This window comes from Apium graveolens, chromosome 4, assembly GCF_009905375.1.
Source record: "Apium graveolens cultivar Ventura chromosome 4, ASM990537v1, whole genome shotgun sequence".
Taxonomy (NCBI): domain Eukaryota; kingdom Viridiplantae; phylum Streptophyta; class Magnoliopsida; order Apiales; family Apiaceae; genus Apium; species Apium graveolens.
This window is the reverse complement of record NC_133650.1, coordinates 222,313,588-222,332,425: the sequence shown is the minus strand read 5'-3', so window position 1 is coordinate 222,332,425 and position 18,838 is coordinate 222,313,588. Positions and strand designations below refer to the sequence as shown.

General features: G+C 40.0%; 1 long non-coding RNA gene across 1 annotated transcript; it reads left to right on the top strand.

The window, feature by feature from the left end:
• Positions 1 to 358: 358 nt before the first annotated feature.
• LOC141717042 (uncharacterized) lies at positions 359 to 989 on the top strand. The gene is made up of 3 exons (XR_012573499.1): positions 359 to 668; positions 757 to 791; positions 887 to 989. It is a non-coding gene; the product is annotated as an uncharacterized LOC141717042 (long non-coding RNA).
• The last annotated feature ends 17,849 nt before the right edge of the window (positions 990 to 18,838 follow it).

The following is an 18,838-nucleotide window of genomic DNA, read 5'->3' as shown; positions in this document are numbered from 1 at the left end:
CGCCTATGGCGACCAGTAGTAGAAGCAGAGCAATTACATTTTCTTTGTTTTGCAGTGTACATAGCTGAAGAGTGAGAGACCACGTGCAAGAGAAACAGAGCTGGGATGTCGCCATATGTGCAAGTCACGCGCGAGTTAGAGAAAGGACAACCGCCTTTTCCTTTCCAATTTCTCGTCTGTGGTGACCACCTAATCAGTATATCACTTTTGTGTTGTACAAAGATGTAAAAAAGAATGCAATATCATTTGCTTTATAGCTCGTGGGTCCCGCCATGTGTTAGCATTTTATACACACAAATTGCGTTGCATTTCCTTTCTACTAATTCATTTTCTTAGCAATTGTACCTGTACTTAGAGGTGGCCAACCGTGCGGGTCGGGCGGTCCGGGCCGGGTTGGAAGCGGGTTAGAACCGGAAAAATTGAACACTTAACCGGCACTGGGAGGCGAGCGAATCGGGCCGGGCTGGGTTGAGCTGACATACGGTAACCCGTATTCGGCTCGGTTCGCGGGCGGTTCGCGGGCGGTTCGTGGGCGGTTCGCGGGCGGGTTGAACAGGCGGGTTGGCGGGTGGTTTGTATTCTCAGTTGCCACAGAAATGGAAATTTAATGAAATTCTTTATCTTTCTATCAGTTTCAAGCTTGGCCCTTCTCAATTTCATGGCTCAAGGTTAGTGTGTTGTACTTAGATTTTGTGTTCCAACTTGTGTTTTCTTTAACTTTAAGTTGTGTGTTCTGATTTGGATGCAATATTTCAGGTAGAGTGATTCATAACCGCATTGACTTGTCTCAGGTACTACAAACTTCTACTTTTGTTTCTTGTTTTGATTACAGATGATTTTTGTTTGGTAACAAATATATATGTACTAATGTATGTTTAATATACAGATTAGAGAGAATGATGTACTGGTGACAAGAAAAATGATAGGATCAAGGCCACCAAGATGTGAAAGAAAATGTAGAAACTGTGGGCATTGCAAGGCAGTTCAGGTTGACAACGTGCGGGCTGTGCGGGTTGCATAGTTCGTGCGGCTCACGCGGGCTTCGCCTGTGCGGGTCGTGCGGGTTAGTGCCGGTTCCGGTTTTTTAAAATTAAATTCGTATTCGGTTCGCTTCTTTCGGCGGGTTGTGCGGGTTTGAACCGGCCCGATTCGGGCCGAATATTTTACGGTTTCCGTACGAGCCGGTCCCGAATGTGCGATTCGAACCCGCACGTTTGGCCACCTCTACCTGTACTTCATGCAATTCCTTATTTCTTTTTCTTTTGTTTAATTTGCATGCATGCAACGAAGTCCGGCAGGATTTATATTTATGTATTTGAATTAAACACATAAGTTTTAGTTTATTTAATTAACTAAATTATTTTATAAAATAAATTAACTTAAAGTTTATAAAATAAATAATTTTAAGTTTATTAAATAACTTATATTAAAGTCCATTTAATAAATTAATTTCAGTTAACAATTAAACCTAGAACTTGGCAAATTCCTCGAGCTATTTAGTTGTACCCTTCTGTATCTGCAAGCCTTCTAATCTCAGGGGTTTTGTAACTTAATATATTTCCAGACTCCTCGAGTATAAAACCCACTTAACAGTGTTCCTAAAAATAATACTCTGTTTCCTTTCACGGATCACTGACGTCTCGTACACGGGTCTGGTTCACAGATGACTAGTTCCGCTCTCATGCCTTCGTATTATACCCGAATAAACCACTATTAAGATTTCTACCAAATATAGCCAACTACACTAGGAATCCTTGAGGTCTTCACACCGATTCTGACACCTGCTTCGAATGACTCCAACCGTATTCCTCTGATGCCTGAACATATTAATGAACTTCATAGGGATCACTGTTGACATCTTCTTCACTGCAGCTAACATAACCTTTTGTGCATATACCCAATAATCAGTCTGTACTGATTCCAGTGAAACATAGATTATTTCAAAGTCCTTGTCCTATGTTGAGTTATCCAAACCAGTATTGTTGAGATAAATATACAACTTCAATATTGCTCAACAATACCTATGATCAATGAGATGTGATCGTCAGTCAACAAACACATTAGTCTCAACGTATTTATTATCGTCCCTTAACAATAATACTTGACTAGGGATTTTTAGGAATATCAATACTATTCTCATAATCTCATTTCTAAGTCACGTACTTAGAGATATAGATTTACATATCATATTCCAAGGACATTTATTAATCTAACATTTTATCGCAGAAAATAAAGATATAATAAATTACTAATGAATAATCCATAGAATCATAATTAATAATCCAAATATTTCATTATATAAACATAATAGTGTTGTCTCTAGGGCACACACACTAATACTCCATAGCCCATAACAGACACTTGAATGTTGATCTATTGATCCTGGAAGAACTTGCAACCAGGCTAACAATGCCCCAATCTGCTAGAGGTAAGGAAATTTTCTTCCCTAGATTCATTTTGTCTACTTTAAATCATAAAGTAATAGACATACATTTGTTGAATGGTATAGATAGCACTAAAATAGGCAATTGTAAGCAAGTGTCCAAAATAATATTTGGTTCACTTACTACAAAGAACAAGGTAAATGTTGTCATATAATTGCAACAAGAATTTTTGATTTACTAAATGGTTATCCAAAGCCAGACAGACTCAAACTTGTGGAAGCTCTAGAAGGGATACCAATAATAGAAGAACTTGAAATTCTTGTTTACTTAAAGGACCTTATTAGAGAAGAAACAGAAGCAAAAACAGTCTTTACTTACTGTATAAATGTTGTAATTGTGTCAATTTTTATGTATTAGTCTCATTTTCCATTGTAACTTGGGGTTAGTCTTGTTAACAGGAATGTATTTATGTTAAGCAATCTTCTCACAAATTGGGGGAGATTGTTGTGCAAGACATGCCTGTACAATAACAAGACTAAGTCAATATGACAACCCTAAGTAAGTTGTATGATAATATATGTTTGCATTATGTATTGTAATTCTTAAGTCTGTAAAAAATGTTCAAGGCCAAACTGGAGTCTTTTTCTGTAAATAGTATCAAGCCTAAGAATTTTATCTGGAAGAAGATCAAGAAGACCATGCCTCAGAAGAATTATGAAGAAGCTTGGAGTTGAATAAATCTGTTCTGGGAAAAATATTCTAAGTCAAGTTCTCTACAAGTCACAGATTGAGTATTATAGAGAAGTCATTCGAGAACTCCATAATAACTTATCGACAATTCAGGAAAAACTACTAGAGAACTCAGAGATATCGACAAGACAAATTGAAGACATGAAGATTGGAGATATCGACAAGATATTTCTTCACTAGAGAACTCTGAGATATCATTAAATCTATTTTTCACTAGAGAACTCAGAGTTATCGATAAGCCAAAATGACATGAAGAAATGAGATCTCGACAAGCCAAATTCTCTTATAGAGAACTCAGATACTTCGATAAGTCAAAACTATGTAGAGTGATTAGAGATCTCGATAAGCAAATATACTTATCGAGATGTCAAGTTCTCTATATACATAACTGGAGATCTCGAGGTAAAATTCAAAGTACAAAGTGCAGACCAGTTCAATATCCAAGATTATCAAGCAACAAACAATCTAATCAGTTGGATTGACAAGTCTATAAAAGCAGGTTGAAGAGTACAAGATCAATGGCCAAGATTATCTGAAAGAACAAAGTCACGGGAGTGCAAGATTAACAAAGATACACTATGCTAGAAATAGAAAGATTTGATTATCCAAAAATAGGGTTTATGTTATGGATAAAAAGCTAAGGTTATTATTTGCTGTATTTATTACTAAGATTCGGGAGCTCAAGGCCTTTAATGGCTGCTCTCGTGTTTCGTAGCTTAATTCTGCCTTTACGAGATGCCTACGTATCTCTGTGAGTTAGAGAATCAAGCCAAAAAACGTAGTTCTGATTGGTGGGGGTGAGACCCCTTATATAGATGTTGGGAGTCCTTGAATTGGACTTGGTATAGGAGACTTGGTGGGCAAGTCTCATAATTAGAATGGACTTTGGAGTCCTAGATAGTAGGAAACTGATTCCTTATCCTTTTAGGTCCCCTTGAGGCTAATCTTCAAGGATTTATATCCTTATCGGGACTCTTTTCAACATCTGATTTGTCCCTTATTAATTAATTACGAAATTAATTAATAATCAGGGCTTTTGGGCCTTTTTTATTCCATCAGGCCTGATCTGGTCCATCAGGCTTAACCTTTCTGGTCTGAGTATCATATATCTTTTTATTGGGCCTGGCAACCCACAGTTTATACAATTAATGCAGTATTTAATTATACAAACATAATTTATTTATCCCTATCATTTGCCCCCCAACTTTTGGGAAACATCGATTAGGTTTCGCAGAAGTTAAGTCTATTGGTTCCCTTACAGGGTCTCGTTTTTCCGTAAAGTGTGGAGCGACCTACACATTTACAACGAATTTTTCCTTTTATTCAGGAATTATCTTAATTTCCAGGAATTTTTCCCTTATTTCCGGGATTTTTCCCTTATTTTCTGGACTTTTCTGGGATTTTTTCCTTATTTTCTGGAATTTTCCCTAATTTTCTGGAATTTTCTGGGATTTTTCCTTATTTTCTGGAATTTTCCCTAATTTTCTGGAATTTTTCCTTATTTTCTGGAATTTTCCCTAATTTTCTGGAATTTTTCCTTATTTTCTGGAATTTTCAAATTTCCAGCCCTTTTTTCGACCAGGATCCTGGTCGAAATTTCGACCAGGATCCTAGTCGAAAAATGGGGCCAGCCTTGTCATCCTGGTCGAAGGAATTCGACTAGGATCCACGACCTGGAATTCGACCAGGATCCTAGTCGAAATTTCGACCTGGATCTAGGACCTGGATCTAGGTCGAAAATTCGACCTGGATCGAGGTCGAAAATTCAACCTGGATCGAGGTCGAAAATTCAACCCCCTTCCTTTTTTTTTTTTTTTTTTTTTTTTTTTATAAGCCTATCGACTAGGATTTCGACTAGGATTCTAGTCGATATTTCGACCTGAATCCTGTTCGAAAATTCTTTGGTTTTCTTGCTTCCTGGTCGAAGGATTTCGACTAGGATCCACGACCTGGAATTCGACCAGGATCCTAGTCGAACTTCGACCTGGGTTTTTAATCCCTATTTTGAAAGATGCTTGGTTTTATTCGACCTCATTCCTGGTCGAAACTTCAACCTCAATTCAGTTCCTTTATTCCAGCTATTTTCGGGTGTCTGCTCGAAAGATTTCGGGCAGGATTCACGACCTGGAATTCGACCTGGATTCTGGTCTTTTTTACCCGCTATTTTCGGGTGTCTGCTCGAAAGATTTCGGGCAGGATTCACGACCTGGATTTCGACCTGGATTCTGGTCTTTTTTACCCGCTATTTTCGGGTGTCTGCTCGAAAGATTTCGGGCAGGATTCACGACCTGGATTTCGACCTGGATTCTGGTCTTTTACTAGTCTTTTTTATTTAGCTTTAATTTAGGGTATTGTATTTTCCAAATCCTAATTGGATTTGGGCCTAGCCTTTTTTGTTGGGCCTTATTAAATTTTATTGAGCCTCTATTATTGGGCCTTTTCAAATCTTATTGGGCCTCTTTTATTGGGCCTTTTCAAATCTTATTGGGCCTCTTTTATTGATCTGGGCTTAATACACCCTGTTAAGAATGCTCTAGAATTCCTTGGAATATTCTGGAATATTCTTTTTTCTGGGCTTTTTCTTATGGGCTTTTGTCCTCAATGGGCTTTTCGTCCTTTCAACTTCCTTTTCCTCTTATATAAAGGAATGAGGAAAGGCTATTACTCCTCACTTTCTCATTTCTTAGTTTTCTTCTTCATCTTTCTGCTAAGATTCTCAGAGGAATAACAGCAAGTCGGAGCTCAAAGCCTTTTTTCAGGAGTGCTTCTTCAGGTAAAATTCCTCCCTTTGCTTTTCATTATTTTTCCATTGTGTGCCATTTTAAGATAGCCTATTTGCGTGCCTCATACTTTTTTTTTCAGATGGCTGACAAAAGAATGACTCGTTTGGCCAAGATGAACGTGGCTAGAAAGTCCAATGATTTTCCTATTCGATCGAGGTATACTTCCTTAATCGACATGATCAACACTCGAGGGGACGAGTATCCGTCTGATGCGCATCTGGACGCGCACGATCATATCAGTGCTTTACGGGATCCCAAGGAGCTGGAAAAGTTGAGCAGCTGCTTCAAAATCAAGGAGCCTTTTAAGCTGGTTCTTGCGGGTCCGGCCGACAGGGCCTGTCAGTGGAAGAAGGACGCGCTATGCGTCTATAGGGATACTCTGAGGGCAGGTATTAGACTCCCTTTTCATCCATTCATTACTTTGCTACTGGCTGATGTGGGCATCAGCCCTTGCCAACTTCCCCCTAATTCCTGGAGGTTGATTCTGTGTTATCTGTCGCAATGTGCCAAGCACAACGTCCCCACATCTGTTGCTGTCTTCAGGAAGATTTTTCAGTTTAAAAACAGTCCTGATAAAAGTCCGGGTTGGGTTTCTATCAACCAGCGCCCCACTATCCCCCATATCGTAAATGGGAAGTCCATCCCTGACAACAACTTGGGGTGGAAGAAAGATTTTTTGTTTGTTATTTGGGAAGGTGGAGATTGGGGCTCCCTGTTTCGATCATCCTTTGGGCTGGCCGTAGACGGGAGCCCGAATGACATAACTTTGTCTGAGGAGGAAGCTAGAGGTTTCAACCTCCTTACGCAAGACAACGGCACTTCCCATTGTTGGGACCTTATCCGGGAGACCGTCCTGGTAGAACGCGGCCTTTCGCCCGTTAATAAGAAAAGTAAGTTCCCTTTCTTATCTCCTTTATTTTCTGCACTTTTATTTCATTGATTTTCAACTGACTTTGTTTCTCGCAGTGGCTGAGAAGATTGAGGAGGCTACCAAGCCGAAGGACCTGGAGACAACCAGGATGAAGAGGGCACTTTTAAGGACCCTCGACTGGGTGACCGCTTCCCGGAGTTCCTTCTTCAGGCGACGGAGCCAGATGAGGAAGGCCCCAGCCAAGTTCTGCGCACCAAGCAGAGGCCAGGTGCCTACTTTCAACCTACTTGGGGGATCCGGGGCAAGGACTCAATTGTGGGCAGCACGGCCCTGTCCAAGGAATGGTCTAAGCATTCCATTTCCCCGGTGGATTATCAAGATTTTGTCCTCCAACAGGACTTGGAGGGGAATGAGCTGTTTGGAGCCCAAGCTCTGGCGACGGTATGTACTTTACTTATGCTTTTTACAATTCTCTTTTCTTTCTTTTCTAAACCTTTGCTGTTTTCTCCTGCAGGCTAACGCCCATTTTCAAGGGGCTATTCACCAAGCCAAGGCTTGGAAGGTTGGCCTGGAAGATGCCAACAAGAAGTTGGAGGAGGCCAATCAAAAAATTGAGGCCCTTGAAGCTCAATTGGCCTCTTCCACTTCTGACCTGGAGACGGCCCGGGCTGAAAATGTCATCTTGAAGGCGCAGAAGGAAAAAGCCTTTGATGGCTGGATGGACACTCAAGAATTCAAAGACTTGATGGTGGAGCATGACGCCCTTCTTCATCCTGTTAGCTATAAGGAAGGCTGGGACGCTGCTGTGGAGGCCATCCAGGATGAGTTTCCCGAGGTCCTTGAGCAGTTGCCCTTTCCTTGCCCAGTGCGGGTTCCAGAGCTTGGAGGTGTTACTGAAAAGCTTGCTGGTATGATCAAGGATGGAGAGGAGGAAGATTCCCCCGAGGAGGAATTCGAGCCTGTTGCTAAGAAGGCCAGGGTGGAAGAATCTCCCAAAGCAGCGCCTCAACAGCCATCATCTTCTGCCGAGGGAACTTCTACAGGGACTTCGGAGGGGACGACCGAGACGTCCGAAGAAACGACTGAAACTTCCGAAGAGACTTCGGATAGTGGTTCTGAGGAATCTCATCCTTCCAAGGCCTAGCTTTTTGTATATCTTCTTTTTGAACTTTATTTGTATCAGAACTTGTTACCCTTCGGGGTTATGTTTTATACGTTGCTTTTCTTGCCTTTTTCTGTTTTATCTTTACAATCTTAATATGCATTTGAACCTTAAACATCCTTAGATAGAAATAATTTCATACTATTTAATATAAAGTCTGGTTTTCCAAAACCTTACATAGCATGGGTTCGACCCTAATCAACAATAACTAGACAATGTAAATTCTACTGGAATATAAAATCCTATGCAAGGAAAGCTTCAAGGTGCTTTTAAACCTACTTGTCAATGACAAGTGAGAATCATACTTCTCATATCTTACACATAGTAAACCTTCAGGTTTTGTGCGTGCCAGGTCCTCGGGACTTCAAAACCTTCCATAGTTTCCAGCTTGTAGGTTCCTCTACCCTGAACGCTCTTGACTCTGTACGGCCCTTCCCAATTTGGGGCAAGCTTTCCTTTCTATCCAACACCAGAAGCCTCTATTTTTCTCAAGACTAGATCTCCTTGTTTAAAAAATCTCTCTTTAACCCTTAGGTTGTAATAGAATGAAGCCTTTTTCTGATATTCTACTATCTTTGCATGTGCCTCATCTCGCACTTCATCAATTAGATCCAGGGCTAACCTCTGCCCTTCCTCATTTTCTACAGCATTGAAAGTCTGAATCCTTGGAGAGGAATGCGATATCTCCACGGGAACTACTGCTTCTGCCCCATATGCCAACATGAAAGGAGTTACTCCTGTCGTGACTCTACAGGTAGTCCTATAGGCCCATAATATTGGAAGTATCTCATCCACCCAATTATTTCTTGACTTCTCGATCCTCTTTTTTAGTCCATCCAGGATTATCCGATTTGCTACCTCTGCTTGCCCATTGGCTTGCGGGTGAGCCACAGAGGTGAATCGTAACTCAATTTCATTTTCTTCACAATACTTCTTGAATTCCTCATTGTTGAATTGTGTTCCATTGTCAGTGACGAGGATACGGGGAATTCCATATCGGCACATAATGTTTTCCCACAGGAATTGTGCAACCTGCTTAGTTGTGATTTTGGCCAAGGGTTTGGCTTCGATCCACTTGGTGAAATAATCAATGGCTACAATCAGAAATTTCCTTTGTGCCGTGGCCATAGGAAAAGGCCCTAGAATATCCATCCCCCACATGGCAAAGGGAATAGGCGAGTTGATAGAGGTCAGCATCTCGGGGGGTTGTCTAACAACTGGTGCATGCTTCTGACAGCGATCACACTTCTTCACATATTCTTTGGCATCAGCCATCATTTCTGGCCAATAGAAGCCTAAACGGGTTATTTTATGAGCCAAGGCCCTGCCCCCCAGGTGTTGTCCACAAATACCTTCATGCACTTCTTCAAGAGCCAAGTGTGCCTCATCGGGCCTGAGACACCTCAGGTAAGGAACCACGAAAGATCTTTTATATAGAATCCCATCTATCAAAGAGTACCTTAGTGCTCGAACAGTTAACTTCCGTGCCTCAATTGCATCGCTTGGCAACCAACCGGTCTGAATGTGAGCCTTGATGGGATCAATCCATGACGTCCCCAAGCCTACGGGAGCCACAAGCTTAACATCTATGCTTCGTGTCTTCAAAACACGGAAGTACACACTTCCTGAACTTTCTTCAATCTCAGATGAAGCAAACTTTGATAGCGCATCTGCTTTAGCATTTTCTTCCCTTGGAATGTGTTCAACATGGCATTCATTAAATTGGGTCATCACAGCCCTTACTAGGCGAACATACTTAGCCATCGTATCATCCCTTGCCTCAAATTCTCCCTTTACCTGGGATATGATCAGCTTCGAGTCTCCACGGACCTTTAAGTTTTTGACTCTAAGTGTCCCAGCTAGACCAAGGCCAGCAATCAGGGCTTCATACTCTGCCTCATTGTTTGTTGTTGGGAAGTCTAGCTTCATGGCATACTCAATTAAGAATCCATCAGGGCTTTGCAAAACCAACCCTGCTCCACTGGAATTTGTTTTTGATGCTCCATCAAAATAGAGAACCCAATATTCTTTCTCCTTGTCCCCATTGTCGACTCCCTTGTCTTGAGGTATGGTATCTTCCTGCCCCCCGACTTCTTGGTTGGGTATGGTACATTCCACCACGAAGTCAGCTAGTGCCTGGGCTTTTATGGCCGTACGTGGCTTATACTTGAGATCGAACTCTCCCAACTCTATTGCCCACTTAATCAGTCTCCCACTTGCCTTGGGACTGTGAGTGATATTTCTCAGTGGCTGATTTGTTAGCACTTCAATTTGGTGAGCTTGAAAATAAGGACGCAGCTTTCTTGAAGCCATTACCAAGGCTAAAGCGAATTTCTCAATGGCTGAATAATTCAACTCAGCACCATGCAAAATTTTGCTGACATAGTATACGGGTTTCTGGACTTTCAGTTCCTCCTTAACCAACACGGCGCTCAAGGCGCTCTCTGAAACAGCCAAGTACAAAAATAAAACTTCATTCAGAACTGGCTTGGCCAACAACGGGGCCTGGCCCATATACTTCTTTAACTCTTCAAATGCCTTCTGATTTTCCTCATTCCATACAAAGTCTTTGATGTTCTTCAGTGACTTGAAAAATGACAAGCACTTGTCTCCTGACTTGGAGATGAATCGTCCTAACGCAGCAACCCTTCCTGTGAGCTTCTGAACATCCTTGACAGTTTTGGGGGGTTCCATGTCCAGGATCGCCTTTATTTTATCGGGATTTGCCTCAATTCCCCTCTTCGAGACCATCAATCCCAAGAATTTTCCAGATCCTACGCCGAAAGCACACTTCGTCGGATTCAACATCATCTTGTGGTACCTCAGGACCTCAAAAGCTTCCCTTAAATGGGCTATATGATCAGTCTTTACTAGACTCTTGACTAACATGTCATCAACATAGACTTCCATAGTCTTACCAATAAGATCCTTAAAAATTCTATTCACCAACCTTTGATAGGTGGCTCCTGCATTCTTGAGACCAAACGCCATAACAAGATAACAATAAACACCAAAGTCAGTGATAAATGATACCTTTGGAATGTCATCCTTATGCATTTTGATCTGGTTGTATCCGCTAAACCCATCCATGAAACTCAGCATCTCATGTCCAGCGGTAGCATCAATCAAAGTATCAATTCTAGGCAGCGGAAAACAGTCTTTGGGGCATGCATCATTCAGATCGGTGAAGTCTATACACATCCTCCACTTTCCATTAGCCTTCTTCACCATTACAGGGTTTGCTAACCACTCCGGAAATTGTATCTCCTCAATGAAACCAGCCTCTAAGAGCTTTTCCACTTCCTGCTTTATAGCCTCTTGTCTTTCCGGGGCAAAATTTCTTTTCTTTTGTTTCACTGTCTTCCGGCTTGGATCCACGTTTAACTTGTGAGTAATTAACTCCGGGTCTATGCCTGGCATATCAGCTGCTGACCATGCAAACACATCACTATTTTCTTGCAAAAATTTCACTAACTTCCCTCTAAGGGGCTCCTCTAATGTGGCTCCAATGAAAGTCATCCTCTCAGGATTCTTGGGATCTAAAGGAACCGAAACCAACTCTTCTGCTGGCCTTCCTCTATTCTCATCATTTTCTCGAACATCCATATCTTCAATAGGAAGAACCTGCCCCCCGACTCCATCTGCCCTCAAAGAGGCCACATAACAGCTTCTAGCCATTTTTTGATCTCCTCTCTCTTCTCCAATCCCGTTTCGGGTGGGAAACTTCATGACTGAATGGTAGGAAGAGGGGACTGCCTTGAAGGCATGTATCCCTGTTCTCCCCATGATAGCATTATAAGTTAAACTAGCCTTTACCACCACAAAATCCAGCATCTGCGTTGCTTGCCTTGGCTCCATACCAATGGTGGTTGGCAATTTAATTATCCCTTCCACAGGACATTCTACTCCAGCAAATCCATATATCGGCATGTCGGTTGGTGTCAACTGGGAGTCGTTATACCCCATCCTTAGAAAGGTGTCGTGGAGCAAGATATCCACAGAAGCACCATTATCCACAAGGACCCTCTTAACCGGGCTATTTCCTATTATCAGCGTTATGACCAGCGGGTCGTCATGGGGAAACTTCACACCCTCTAGGTCGGAATCATCAAAAGCCAATGTTACTTCTGTCCTGGCCCTCTTCGGGGCTTCTCCAACAATATGCATAACCTCTCTAGTATATGCCTTTCTGGAATTTTTGGACAATCCAGCAGCAGTTGGACCTCCAAAGATCGTGTTTATCACAGGCCCTCGAGGTCTCGGCCCTCCATAAATGGTGTTTATAACTGGTCCTCTAGGTTGGGGATTCCGCCCTTGATCATCTTGGTCCCTCCTACGATCTTCAAAGTTCTTCCTTCCATTACTATTTCTGTCTCCTCCATCTCCAGTATACTTGTTCAATCTTCCTTTTCGAATCAAAAACTCAATTTCATCTTTCAACTGCCTACACTCATCGGTGTCATGGCCAACATCTTTGTGAAACCTGCAATACTTGCCCTTATCTAGCTTGGCGGGATCAGCCTTCAAGGGCTTAGGCCAGCGAATATCTCTGTCTTTCTCAATCTCCATCAAAATCTGACTTCTGGGAGCATTCAGCTTAGCGTATTCAGTGAACTTTTGCCCAGGTCCTCCCTTCTTGGGGGTTGAATCAGGGTTTTGTTCAGTTCTAGGATATTTATCCTTAGCGATATACTCCAAATCAGTTTTTCGTTTCTTGCCTCCAGTGGGCTCATTACTTACTACGGTCTTCCTCATACTTTCTTCAACCTTGATATACTTCCCTGCCCTCTCTTGGAGCTGCAACATGCTCTCAGGGGGTCGTTTGGCCAAAGACATCTTGAAAAACTCATCCCTAGTTCCTTGTTGCAGTGCTATCATGGCTACCTTATCATCAAGGTCTGGGACTTTTAAAGCCTCCTTTGTAAAACGATTCAGGTAATCTCTTAAGGATTCCTTAGCTCCCTGCACAAGACTCATAAGAGATGCTGAACTTTTCTCATGGACTCTTCCACTGATGAATTGCTTAATAAAAGCCTGACTTAATTCTCTGAATGATCCAATAGAATTTGGGGGTAGGCGACTGTACCATCTTTGAGCCATACCCGACAGGGTTTGAGGAAAGGCCCGACATTTTATAGCATCGTTCACGGGTTGCAGCAGCAGTGCATTAGAGAATGTCCTAACATGATTAGCGGGGTCTCCCGTGCCATCATAGGCTTTGATAGTGGGCATCTTGAATTTCCTTGAGATATGGGCATTCATTATCTCTTCTGTGAAGGGTGGAGTTGGATCATCAGGATCTCCAAGGGGAAGGAGATTGCTTGGATCAGTTCTTGGGACAGCATCCCTTCTTCTTACCGGACCATCCAGGTCTATGATAGGAGGAGGATATCTCCCCCTAGGAGGTATGTGGGTTCTGGTGGCTTGGTGAGCCTCCAAGTCCCGCCTCAGCCTTTGGATTTCAGCCTCATGAGCCCTGATCTTTTCCTGCACTTCTTGGGGATTCGCCCCTGGGGTGCTTTGGGGGCGTTGCCTTCCATCGGCCATTGGCTCTTTTCCAGGACGCCTCCTTCTCGGGGCCACTTCATCATCCGAAGATTCGGAGTCTCTCTCAGTGTATGGACCAGAAAATTCCCGATCCTCAGGGATAGGATCCAAACCTCGTATATAGGGGGGCGACCGCCCTCGTGCTTCGCTTCGCCCAGCATATCCGCTTCCTCCAACCTCAGGATGAAGGGGCATCCCATAAGGGGGGTTAGTAGTAACAATAGTTGAATATTCATACCCGACGGGTCGAGAATTCACAGGTATATGTATTTGTTGAACTTGAGGATTCGTACCTTGAATAGTCGGGGGAGTTGTCCCTTGTGGCTGAGGATGAGTTGCCCCTGTCTGGGCTTCCCCCTGAGTAGATGCATAAGTTGAATGGGGAGGAACCTCCACGGTTGATGAAATCACCTGGGTTGCCTCTAATGGTGTTCCTTCCTCTAGAGCTCCAATTGTTCTCCGTGTTCTCGCCATGGTTGTTGTTGCCTGTCCCACAGACGGCGCCAAATGTTATGGATAAAAAGCTAAGGTTATTATTTGCTGTATTTATTACTAAGATTCGGGAGCTCAAGGCCTTTAATGGCTGCTCTCGTGTTTCGTAGCTTAATTCTGCCTTTACGAGATGCCTACGTATCTCTGTGAGTTAGAGAATCAAGCCAAAAAACGTAGTTCTGATTGGTGGGGGTGAGACCCCTTATATAGATGTTGGGAGTCCTTGAATTGGACTTGGTATAGGAGACTTGGTGGGCAAGTCTCATAATTAGAATGGACTTTGGAGTCCTAGATAGTAGGAAACTGATTCCTTATCCTTTTAGGTCCCCTTGAGGCTAATCTTCAAGGATTTATATCCTTATCGGGACTCTTTTCAACATCTGATTTGTCCCTTATTAATTAATTACGAAATTAATTAATAATCAGGGCTTTTGGGCCTTTTTTATTCCATCAGGCCTGATCTGGTCCATCAGGCTTAACCTTTCTGGTCTGAGTATCATATATCTTTTTATTGGGCCTGGCAACCCACAGTTTGTACAATTAATGCAGTATTTAATTATACAAACATAATTTATTTATCCCTATCAGTTTAGTACATGTTGTTGAATGCTGTGTAATAACTAGTGTTTACTGTTCTACAAAGTAAACACTGGATGCTTTGTTAGCCGTAAAAATTAAGATGAGAAAAATCTTGTATTCTCTCAAGGAAGAAGCTAAGCTCTTTATCATCAAAGAGCCTAGAAATTTTGTAGCAAGACATTCTTAATTTTAATTTAAAATTAATTGAGTTTTGAAAGATATGTGTTCTTTATTATTAGATGCTTAATTTCAGTATTAACACATTTCACTACAAGATTTAATTTACTTTGTTCACCAGTATAAACAAATCAAGAAAAGCTCAAAAACACTAAAATACATTCACCCCCCTCTGTGTGTTATTCATTGCCTAACATAATAAGAATCAATAACTTCAAGGTTTTTTTTAAAAAAATACCCATCTTTTGAAAAATATTTGTATAAGTACCTTTCTCAACTTTAGAACCATGTTTACAACTAAAATAAATCAAAATTGCAACTTCGAAAATTAGTAAATAAAATATTTGTTGATTGCAGAATACATTACTTAACAAGTTGCATTGATTAAAAAATACAATATAATATGCAACAAAAAATGGACTTTAATTATAGTCAGAATAAAAAAAGAATTGTATTTAGTTGATTTTGGTTATAAAAAATATTGTTCAAATATTTTCAAAATATGATAAAATCGCAAAAAAAAATCTTAAAAATTGATAATTTTGGTAAATTCCCTAACTTCAAGGCCTTAAGATTAATAAATATTTACCTTCAAACAAAACTTTAATGACTAATCAAGTCGGGCCTTGATATTTTAACAAGTATTATCACTTTATAAATTTATAACTTTAAAATATGTACTAAGGTCCAAGGCTCTACCGTAATAAGAAAAGAGGCCATCTTGTTGTATTTGACTTAATTTGTCAAATATAATAAAGAATTAAATTATCTATTATGTGGGAATTACAAATATATATGGATAAATTGTGTAATATAAAATGTGGGAATCACTTATAAGAACATTTATGACTATATTGATTGTTTGTTAATTAAACAGTTACACTGTAAATGGTGGAGGATGTGGTTGTATGTTCATATATAGTGAATGAGGTCATGAGAAAAATGCACTTGGAAAGAAGCTTGTTCAAGCCATAATCCGGAACCCCAAATAAAATATTTTATCAAATATATAATGTCCTTCCTTCATTGGTATCAGAGCTAGGTTTTCTTGAACGGTGATCTTCAATTTTGATCAATTTTTAGCTACTGGTTTGGTTTGGATTACCATATACTGGATGATCCCTTTTGACTTTCCGCTACTGTTTTTCCATTCCTATTAAAATTCATGGCCCATCATATGGTTCTTTTTTTAATTTTGTGTCTCACATTGCTGTTTTCGGTTCCTTAGCATTGCTTAAAACTTCTTCGAGTCTAATGCTTTCTTGCACATGTTGTTACTGTTTGAATGTGTACACAATGAACACTCATTATTTATTCACTTGATGTTATTTAGTATTCATATGTCCTTTTTTTATTTCTATTAATTTTGGCATCCTCTTTTTGGTCCTTCTAGTGTATGACAAGTTATTTTTTGTTGCTCTCTATTAACAAGCATCAATCTGGTCTATCTATACCCTTGATTACTAATATTTTAGATTGCTTCATATGCATTTTGATATACCAGTTTATAAGCTTGCCCTTTTTTTAATAATTGTATAACTTGTTTAGATGATGTTCTTTGGCTTGGTAATAGCCTTTCCGTTAGATATTGACTGTAATACAAGGGGGTGAATGTGTTTCTTGGATTTTTAGCATTTTTAATCTTATTTGGATAATGTGTGAACAAAGCAGTTTATATTTGCAGATATATTGTATTAGAGAAATAAATCAACAAGCACAATATTTCAAAACTCACTTAATTTGTATTAATTAAGTTTTTCTTGCTACAAGTTTACTCCTGAATTAAGGACCAGTGCATGCTTTATACACTAGCAGCACGGGTTTACAAGATTAGAACTAAATTTACTAAACTACTTTCTAAAGCAACCTTTTTCTATTTCCATTTCTAGCTTAGCAAAAATGTGCAGAATTTTGCAGGTCTGTGACCATCCTTTGTCCAGTTAATCTTGGCCCTTGATCTTGTATTCTCCCAGCTGCTTTATAGACTTTTCAATCTAGTTGATAGATCATTTGTTGACTGATAATCTTGAATTCTTTAACTTATCTGCATTTTGTACTTAAGAGGCATGTCAAGGTCTCCAGTTTGTTCTATAGGGAAGTGACATCTCGATAAGTATAATGACTTATCGAGATCTCTGAGTTCTTTATAGGTATACTTGACTTGTCGAAATGTCTGAGATCTCTACATGTAGAAATGACCTGTCGATATCTCTGAGATCTCTATATAAGTTTTGACTTGTCGATATCTCTGAGATCTTTATATGAGAGAGTTACTTGTCGATATATCCAATTCTTCACATCTTCATTTTACTTGTCGATATCTCTGAGTTCTCTACATGCAGAAATGACTTGTCAATATCTCCAGTTCTCTACATCTTCATTTGACTTGTCGATATCTCTGAGACTTCTGTATAAGCCATTTTGGACTTCTCGATAAGCTATTCTGGACTTCTTGAATGACTTCTCGATATAACTTGATCTGTGACTTGCCAATATCTTGACTTAGAACATTTTTCATAGAACAACTTTATTCAACTCCAAGCTTCTACACTTTTCTTTGAGGCGTGATCACGGCTTGATCTTCTTTCAGAGTTTATTTCTTAGCTTGAATCTGTTCATAGAAAAATTATCCAGTCTAATCTTCTATCCTTTTTACAGACTCAAGAAATATAATACAAAATTGATTATCAAAAAACTAAATCTTAGGGATGTCAATGTGACTTAGTCTTGTTATTAAACAAACATGTCTTGCACAATAATATCCCCCAATTTGTGAGAAGATTGCTTATCATAAATTTATGCCTGATAACAAGACTAACCCCAAACTAAAATCAAATATATAAAACTTGAGAGACATTTATACATTGAGTAGTTACATCAGTTTAACCATTACAAACATTATGTGAATTTCTCATAGCCTGATTCTTTCCTAATGAGGTCCTTGAGATTTATTAGCACTTGAAGTTCTTCAATTATTTTTGTCCCTCTTAAGGCTTCTACCAGTCTGAGCCAATCATCCAGTTTGTAGCTGTTGTGATAATTTACTCTGAATCTTAAAAATCTGCCAATTTGAATGTTCAGGTAATATCCATCTTTTAAGATTCTACTCAGCCCCCTGTCTTGAGTTCATTTGACCTTTGTTCAAACATCTCTATTTCCTTGGCATACTTCTTATCCCTTTCTTTCTTTTCAGCCTTTAATCTTGCATGTCTTTCATTTATTTCTCTCAGCCTCTCAGTCATCACACCCTTCCACATCCTTGTTCTTGTATCCTTGTCCTTCATCAAGCTAATCACCCTCTTCAATTATGTGGTTAACAAAGTTTCCATTACTTCCCTGCTAAGCAAAATGAAGGAGTCATCCAAATAGTAGATTCTGACTTCGGCTAAAGAGACGACACAAACTTTGACAATTTATTTAGATAATTGTTGAAAATAGTCATCATCTGTTATGCTCATATTTAGAGGCAGAAAATCATCTTGATTGAAACATTTCTAGATGACACCAGCATCATCTTGCATTTTCCTTGGTTTTATTCCAACAGTATTGAAATGAGTTTTGGTTGGAGGCTTGAATGAAGGTAGATTTGTCATTTTCTTTAGTGTGATATGGCTAGATCTGATTGGTATTTTGCTTAAGGTATTTGCAGTTTGTTTATACAAGAATTTTGGCTTTTGAGGTAGGATTGGCTGAGATTGTGTTTGGCTTGGCTTGGAGGTTTGAGTAGATCTGATTTGTGAAACTTTTACTTCTTGGACATTCTATTTCTTTGACTCCCCTTCACCACCCATTCTACTTTTCTGTCCATCTTCTTTCTTCTCTTCTCTCCACTTTTTCTTCTCATACACCTTGTTGCCTGTTGCTTTGGAAGATTAACTTGGATTTGAGCCAAAAGATTTATGTTCATCCTTCTTCTACTCATCATCATCCAAATCATTTTTGATATTGAATTGTGTATTTGGCAACATGGTTTCAGCATTCTGTAGATATCTTCCCAAAATCCTTATTACTTTCTCATCTTCAGTTGTCTTTGTAACACCCCCAAATCCGGGGTCGGGGATCCGGGTTGTCACGAGTTCCATTTCCCTTAATA